The sequence below is a fragment of the Humulus lupulus genome, chromosome 7, assembly GCF_963169125.1.
Source record: "Humulus lupulus chromosome 7, drHumLupu1.1, whole genome shotgun sequence".
NCBI lineage: Eukaryota > Viridiplantae > Streptophyta > Magnoliopsida > Rosales > Cannabaceae > Humulus > Humulus lupulus.
The window spans coordinates 67,360,144-67,367,867 of NC_084799.1; positions in this window are offsets into that span (position 1 = coordinate 67,360,144).

Genomic DNA, 7,724 nt, shown 5'->3' on the forward strand with positions numbered 1-7,724 from the left:
TAATGATCACACCAAATGGGAGTCGATTTCACTCCGCTTTAAGATTTGACTTCGAAGCGTCAAATAATGAGGTTGAATACGAAGCTCTACTTGCAGAACTTTGAATAGCCAAGGAACTCAAAGCTAAGGCGATACATTTCTATAGTGACTCTCATTTGGTGGTCAACCAAATCTTAGGGGAATACCAGGCTCGTGGGACAAGAATGGCTACAAATCTGTAAAAAGAAAAAGCATCACTCGAACATTTCGAGTTTTACACGCTAGAGCAGGTACCCCGAGAGCGAAATTCGAATGCAGACGCCCTAGCCAGGCTCACATCATCCACCGAGGTCGATGAGCTGAATGTTGTGCCAATCGAACATCTATCGACACCCAGTATAAGCAAGCCTGAACATGAGGATGTATGCATGATTAACTCCGAGCCAACCTGGATGACCCTGATAGTTGAGTACCTCGAAACCGACATTCTCCCAGCAGAACGATCCAAGGCTTGGAAACTGATGTATTAGATTCCCAAGTACACTATTATGGAAGGTAGGATATATTGACGAGGATACTCTATGCCATTACTCCGGTGTGTGACTCCACCTGAGGCTAAGAAGATCATAGAAGAGATTCATGAGGGGTTCTGTGGGGACCACACTGGGGGGGCATAGCCTATCTAAGAAAATTATACGCCAAGGGTAATTCTAGCCCACCATCAAAGCAGACTCATTTGATTACGTCAAAAAGTGTGATAAATGTCAACGGTTTGCCACAATCCCTCGAGCTCCACCTTCCGAGCTAACTATGAGGACCTCCCTATGGTCATTTGCGATCTGGCGAATTGACCTCATAGGCTCGCTGCCAACAGGCAAAGGCGGAGTTAAATACGCAGTAGGCGCAGTAGATTACTTTACGAAGTGGGCCGAGGCCGAACCTCTGGCAACAATTACATCGAAGAAAGTCTTGGACTTCGTGGTGAAAAACATCATCTGCCGATATGGGATGCCAAGAAATATAGTATCTGATAACGGTACTCAATTCGACAACGACTTGTTTACCAAATTTTGTAGAAAAATGGGATAATTAAAAGATTCTCCTCTGTGGCCCATCCCCAAGTGAATGGCCAAGTCAAGGTTGTGAATAAAACTCTGAAGAGTTCTATGAAGAAAAAGTTGGAAGAAGCTAAGGGGAAATGGCCCGAAGAGTTGCCCCAAGTTTTGTGGGCACATCGAACCACAGTTCGTACTTCAACAGGACATACCCCTTTTTCTCTATCATATGGATGCGAGGCTATGCTGCCAATCGAGGTCGAAATACCCACCATTCGAACTCACGCTTATGATGAAGCCTCGAACCAATCCCAGCTCGAAGTAAGTCTGGACCTAATTGAAGAAAAAAGGGACGAGGCTCAACTAAAAAATGCTGCATACCAACAATGAGCTACCTGGTATTTCAATAAAAGGGTTCGAGATAGAAAATTCGGTGTGGGAGATTTGGTGCTGAGGTGAGTGTTCTTAGCTACACGAGACCCGGCTGCTGGCGTGCTCGGGCCTAATTGGGAAGGACCTTATTAGATCGAATCAGTTATCCGACCTGGCGTCTACAAATTGGTAAGATTGAATGGGGATTTGGTACCACGAGCATGGAATGGCAAACATCTACCACCTTACTATCTATAGTGTAGGAACGATGACACCTATAACCATGCTTGTTTATCATTGCTATGTTTCTGTTAATAAATTGTTCAATTCCGAATAAAGTTCATTTTCATTTCAATATGCTGTATTTTTTGCATACTCTCTTGATTTAATAACCTATGGTCACACTCATAGGATAATAAAGGGACATTGGTGGTATGTATACCGTCAGCTTGAAAAAATAAAATAGCATATACGAAAAGCATAAAAGTGTTTGGAAATAACCAAATACGCGAGCTAAGATAGTTTGGACATAACCAAATTATGAAAAAATAAGTGTTTGGAAATAACCAAATACGCGAGCTAAGATAGTTTGGACATAACCAAATTATTAAAAAATAAGTGTTTGGAAATAACCAAATATGCGAGCTAAGATAGTTTGGACATAACCAAATTGTTAAAAAATAAAAGTGTTTGGAAATAACCAAATGCGCGAGACAAAATAATTTGGATAGAACCGAATGCACGATCTAGTATAACTAGATCAAAAAATATTTGTGTGATGATTACAAACCAAAAGCACGACCTAAACAGGTTTGGAACCAAACTAGTTAAAATTAATCGACAGAAATTTGGAATAAACCTACTTCGAGTTAAGTCAAGATCGAGGCTGGAGTATCTTGCAAAAATATAGTTTTAACCTCGTAGCTTTGAGGAACTACCCGAGGACGAGGAAAAGTAACTAGAAAAGCATGATATAACTAAACCACCTATATTACATGCCATATAAGTACTTTTGGGTGCATGGTAAAAGTAAGTTCCGACCTTGACATGTAACGAGATCGGGCACGGATACGTCGAGTAAACTATGCATGAATGCATCGAAGCTCGAGCTTAAAATCCACCACATGTTTGTATGAATAAACAGACATAAGGACTCTTTAATATAAATTTCTTGAAATGTTTCATCTTAAGAAATGTAAAGCAATATTAAAGTAAAGTGAAAAACGGTATTATAAATAGCATAAATAAAAAAAATAACTCTTACACGAGCTATAAATTGTCTTGGCCCCAGGGGCATAAAAAGCAGAAGATAAAAACTATTACAAAAGGTTCAAAGGGACGCAGCCCCGGTTTGAGATTTAGGAGGGAGGAGTATCCTCCTTAGCCTTCTCAGCATCCTCCTTGGCTATCTCTGCCTCCTCCCGAGCAGCCTCCTTCATGTTGACCCGAGCCTGCCATTTGGCCACGAGTTCTATGTCGAAAGAGCCTAGGAAGTTGGTATCGAGATCGGCATTACTGGCCCAAATCCTATACATGGCCAGGTCGACCGCTCGATCCTTCTTCTCCTTAAACTCTGTGAGGAGATGAGCCTTTTCGCTCTCCATTATCTCGAAAGTGGCCGCTTTCTCCTCCTCAAGCTTGGCATTGATCTTCTCAAGCTCGACTATCCTGGCCTTCATCTACTCGGCTTCAGCTTCCATCTTCGCCTTTGGGACCTTATATTCGTCAGTAAGCTTAAGCTGAAGATTCTTAGCCTCTTGGGCATAGGACATGCTCGAGAGGACCTAGTTGCTCATCTTATAGTTAAGCTAAGCAACGGCAGTAAGAGATTGGAACACAAACATGACCAATTAGAACACATCCTAAGCATAATAAACGGTAAAGTGAGAGAAATTACCACAGCAGCGAGCTCAATACTCTTGTCATAAAGGGTGTTGCAGTCCCGAGCATTGTTCAAAAGCTGCCATTGGGGAGCCTCGAAGCTGCTGATGCTCTGGCCTATCCGAGACAAGATGTCTGAGCCGAGAGTAGCTCCATGAGTCCCAGTGACGCTGTCGACGACATACTCATCAACATGAGTAGAAATTGACAACATGCGCTCTTTCGATGCTTGCTTTCTTGGAAGAGGGTCGAGAGTTGGGCGGACCATGATAGTAGGAGGCACAGGAGGGGCATCTATGGTGGAAGCTTCGACCTGGGAAGCAAGATCCACGGCTGAGCTCGTAACAGTGGGAGTTGGAGGAGGAGGAGTTTCACTACACCAAACACTTCTTTCCATAACACATCAATATAATACTATTTAAAAAGTATTATAATTAAAATACGGTAATAGTCAAAGTAAAAAAAAAGTTGAAACAAAATAGCGGGCCTCCGAATTTTTAAGCGGCAATGATATATTTGTTAAACATTTCATTTTTCCTCACTCACTCTCTTTCTCTCTCTAAAACACTCTCTGCTCCTTGGTTCCTCTCCATCACTCTCTCTTCGTGGGGTACTATCTCTGTCACCCTCTCCCTGTAAAGTCCACTCAATTGTTTTCTCTCCCCAATGAAACCCTCTCCTTCAATTTTTCTCCTCATTGGAAGCCCTCTCTGCTGCTCTCTTCCCTAGGGACGCCCTCTCCCGTGCTTTCTCTTGGAAATGAAGCATCTACAAGAACAAAGGTAATAGCTATGTGTAATCATGACTCTTCTTCTTCTTTGAAATCTGATAATTGAACTTCTTGCACAAACTCCATCAATCATAACCAGCGCCTAGCTAGTTAGGTAGATACATATTTTGTTTGATTAGAAATTAAACACTTGGTATTATCATCATTACCCATCACCTGAGATTTCATGATATATTTGACTGATGATCAGGTCTATGCGTCCCAGAAATGAGCGAGAAGGGTACGGTCGGTGCCTTCTTCTTTGACCAACAAGGCAGAAAATTTTGAAAACCCTAGCAGAAAGCAAGTGCAATATATCTAGTTGTATAATTAAGAAAAAGGTTATAGCATATGTTGAAATTTAGATTTTTATGTAAAATTAAAATCTCAAAATATATGATAAATATAAACTATGCTTCTCTATAATTTTTCCTTTGAAATTTTGACTATACTTTTCTTAAGAATCACTTCATTCATGAACCATGTTTTCTGATCATATATATATATATATAGAATCTTCGACATTTCCCTCACTACTCTCCCCCATCTCAGTGTATCTCCCTAAATCTCTCGTGACCTTCTCTAGGTCGGGATATGAACTTCTAAGTATTCCTTTGTTATATTTGTAAGTTTGTATCATGTATCATGTATTAGGGTCTTAATTTTGAAGGTCAGTATAGGCTGGTTATTTATTTAGAATATTTGAAAATGTCTAATTTTAAAATCCCTAACCACTTTTGTGATTTAAATATTCCTTTTAGACTCTGTTTGGGGAGTTGTCTTGAGGTATCATTGATTTTCAATTTTTTGTTTTCATTTTTCACCCATGTTTGGATCTAATAAAACCTTGTACTTTTTCTTATTCACGTGTTATTTGATTGAACTGAAACTTGGTTGTGCATTTTGTTTTTATTGTTGGGTTAGCTGACCTATGTTTAAAGCTTTGGCCATCAACATAACATGGTGGTATTTTAATTTTAAAAAATTGACCCTATGACAGTTACTGTCTAGGATTGTAATTTACTACATTACTTAAAGCACAGCCCAGTTAATAATATGACGCAAAATAGTCCTTGCAGTGTTCATCAGTGTCTTTGCTCATGGAATAATTGAAATATGTGGAAACAATGAAATATGTTCTTGTTCATCAGTGTCCTACTTGCTGGTAAAATTCAATGTCTGTCTTTGTTTTGTTTTGGTAAAAGTTAAATCCAGGACATTGACATATATAACTCAGCATTGTTGAGTTGTGCATTGAAAAAATTATAGAGCAGTTACTGAGTTGTGTATTTTCTTCTCTACATGTTTCTATTCTGTCGGGCAGTGCATGCATTACATTCTCCTACCTTCAATAAGGATGAATTCATACCAAAATCTCTGCGTACGCTTCCACCGTCTTTCCTGCCTTCAACTGTCGCATGTCAAACCCTAATTTTGTAGCTAGCGAATATCTTTGGCGCTACCAACACTTTCATAATCTCTGATTCGGGTCTCCTTTGGTGGGTGTTTCTTTTGAATAATTATGAATGATTCACTTTTACTGTGTAATGAAATTGTTAAAAGTAAGTACATCAAGTTGTTGAAGGTGTAAATTTTATTCTTAAAAATGGCTATTAATGCAATAAGTATTATGTAATATAAAAGAGGTCTGGATATGAATATCAAGTTTGGGTTTCATTTGTGTATATATCACCCTGTGAAGTGCTTTCTCATGTGGTTTGACCAAGATTTAAACACTCAATCTTGTTATTTTCGTTTTGTAGGATGTTAATAGGCCCACGTCTAATCCTCTTGCACCAGAATTTGAAACTTTTGCTAAGTATAGAAACTCATTGATGTCAGGACAGCAATTGATTGAGAGTGTTGCTGAACAAGTACCAAATTTTGGAACTAAATTGGTATTTCTCCTATTCTGGTAATCATGTCTCTCCAACACTATTTGTTATCAAGTTCTCGTCCATTAGGATCCATGAAAAAAGGTTTAGTCTCTTCCAATTACATTAATTCGAGAGTGGGATCTGTTATTAGTCTGTCTTATATTTTTTGAGTTTATTTATGTGTTCGACTCATTTTGTGTTTGCTGGTATGATTAAGAGGAACATGGTCTCTAAGTATTTTTTTTGTATGTATGACAAGATAAAGCTCATTAACCAAGTTATTTATGAACTTCTACACAACCTTTTTTTTTACTCCAAACTATGATTGACTTTATCTGAGGTACTTTGGTTATGTTTCAAGAATACTTTATTTTAGAAATTTCAACAATCTTCATGTGTTTCGTGCTTAAATTAGTTGTAATCTATTTCATTGAGTCAATTTTATCATGGTCTTGAGATTGGTAGCAAGGTCTTAAATAATCATCATCATAGACGTACTAATATAGCTAGAGAGAAAAGAATGATTGCAAGTCAAAGTCACTACCAGAAAATGAGAAATTTTTATACACAACATAATCATGAATAAAATGTATGTACAGAGTTTGCACCATTATTTCCTTAATAGAATTCATTATGATTGTAGCTTGAATATTATGCTGGATAGATAATTACTCTATTGGTACCAAGATAGAAATATCATAACAAAAAGATTAAAATAAACTAAAAAGGAAACCACTGAACTAGTACTCAAATAACACGCAAGTAGAAGCAATTCTTATTGAAATAAAAACACACAAAACATAACTAATGATGTAACCGAAATAGTGTCAAACCATTAATGGAAGAAAATCACTGAAAAATGAAACACAAACTTAGTATCTAATCAAATCCATTTCTCATAAAGTACTGATATCGGTACTATAACAAAGAATAGTACAATTAAAAGTTAATAGAATGAGAAACTTAAGACTAAAAGGCTAGTTTGTTCCATATCTCTTTAGCCTCTTCCTCCAATGTTCCTCTTAAAGGAAAAAGTGTCTCTAGATTCGTTGTGTGAAAAGATTTAGTTTTGGGTTGTTGTGTTGGTTAGGAATAAGAAAGTATTCAGCCATTTTGTTTCTTTGATCTGTTGGTAGTTGTTTTTTTTTTAAATAATAAATTAAGCTGGGTTTTGGGTGATATTTTGGGGTGAGAGTTATGACTTTATCTCCTTTTGGTGTGTATTTTAAGACTTCTTTATCACGCACACACTTTTAACTTTGTATTGAGTAGTTAAAAAGTTATTATTTGATATACTCTTGCATTCATTGGAAGGGAATAGAAGAATCTTTTAAGATGTGGAAGGTTTATATTGCAGGTCCCAACAAAACTGAACTACTGTCTGGTGCTTTACTATGCTGCTGGTTGGCCTTTGAATAAGAATTCCTTGTTGGCTAGATTCGTGGATGGCAGTGACATGTTTCGGGATGCAAGATTCAAACTGATTCCGAGTATTGTAGAGGTATAGGTTAGATAAAATTTAACTATCTGTAAGGTATTTGTGCCTTAAGATCTGTTTTTCTTCTACCACACGTAGTTGACTCAATTAATGTCTTAATCAATGGTGAGGGAGCAGTGTGTTTATTCAACATTTATGATTTTATAGTGTGTCTTTCATTTGATTTGTTTTATTTTTTTTCAATATATATATAAGTGAATATTTATGTGATTACATGGGTTTTCAGACCTAAAACAGTAGAGAACCTCTCTTTCTTGTTGTGCTGCATACATACACACCACTTCAAGATCACA